This window comes from Eptesicus fuscus, chromosome 12, assembly GCF_027574615.1.
Source record: "Eptesicus fuscus isolate TK198812 chromosome 12, DD_ASM_mEF_20220401, whole genome shotgun sequence".
Taxonomy (NCBI): Eukaryota; Metazoa; Chordata; class Mammalia; order Chiroptera; family Vespertilionidae; genus Eptesicus; species Eptesicus fuscus.
Window position 1 is genome coordinate 83,155,417 of NC_072484.1, and position 1,204 is coordinate 83,156,620.

The 1,204-nt window shown below is 38.3% G+C and overlaps 1 non-coding gene across 1 annotated transcript; it reads right to left on the minus strand.

Moving 5' to 3' along the window:
* Positions 1–768: 768 nt before the first annotated feature.
* On the minus strand, positions 769–891 carry LOC114234041 (U6atac minor spliceosomal RNA). The gene has a single exon (XR_003620238.2). It is a non-coding gene; the product is annotated as a U6atac minor spliceosomal RNA (small nuclear RNA).
* Positions 892–1,204: the final 313 nt, after the last annotated feature.

The following is a 1,204-nucleotide window of genomic DNA, read 5'->3' on the forward strand; positions in this document are numbered from 1 at the left end:
CTGTGTCCATTGGTTAGGCTTATATGATTGCATACAAGTCCTTTGGTTTATTTCTCCCCCTTATCCCCACCCTCCCCTACCTTCCCTCTGAGGTTTGAGCATCTGATCAATGCTTCTCTGTCTCTGGATCTATTTTTGTTCATCAGTTTATGTTGTTAATTATAATCCACAAATGAGTGAGCATGTGATATCTATCCCTCTCTCACTGGCTTATTTCGCTTAGCATAATGCTCTCCAGGTCCATCCATGCTGTTGCAAATGGTAGGAGTTCCTTCCTTTTTATAGCAGCATAGTATTCCATTGTGTAGATGTACCACAATTTTTTAATCCACTCACCTGCTGATGGCACTTAGGCTGTTTCCAAATCTTAGCTATGGTAAATTGTGTTGCTATAAACATAGAGGTGCATATATCCTTTCTGACTGGTGTTTGTTTTCTTGGGATATATTCCTAGAAGTGGGATCACTGAGTCAAATGGGAGTTCCATTTTTAGTTTTTTGAGGAAACTCCATACTGTTCTCCACAGTGGCTGCACCAGTCTGCATTCCCACCAGCAGTGAAGGAGGGTTCCTTTTTCTCCTCATCCTCTCCAGCACTTGTCATTTGTTGATTTGTTGATGATAGCCATTCTGACAGGTGTGAGATGGTACCGCATTGTTGTTTTGAATTGCATCTCTTGGATGATTAGTGACTTTGAGGATGTTTTCATATGTCTCTTGGCCTTCCTTATGTCCTCTTTCACAAAGTATCTATTTAGGTCCGTTGCCCATAAAAAGTGGTTAGATGCCACAAAGTAGGTGGCAATGCCTCAACCGTATGTGTTATTAGGCCCAAGAGCCTCTTCCATCCTTGTCAAGGCGAGTGCTAACCTTCTCTCCTTTCATACAACTCTGAATTAATTCTTTTGAAGTGTGTTGAGACTTGTTTTATTAACCCAGCATACAAATTTTGGTGTACGTGCCATTTGTGTTTGGAAACTATGCTGCTGAGTGTAGTGTTCTACATGTATACAGTTGGCCAAGTTTGCTAATTGCAATGAATTTTCTACAACTTGATGTTTATATGCTTGTTTTTCTATCAATTACTGAAACAGATATGTTAAAAACTTACTGTAATTGCTTATTTGCCTAAATTTTCTAGTTCTATCAACTTTTTAAATATATCTTTTTATATATTTTAAGATTATAGCAAAGTGAAAAATTTA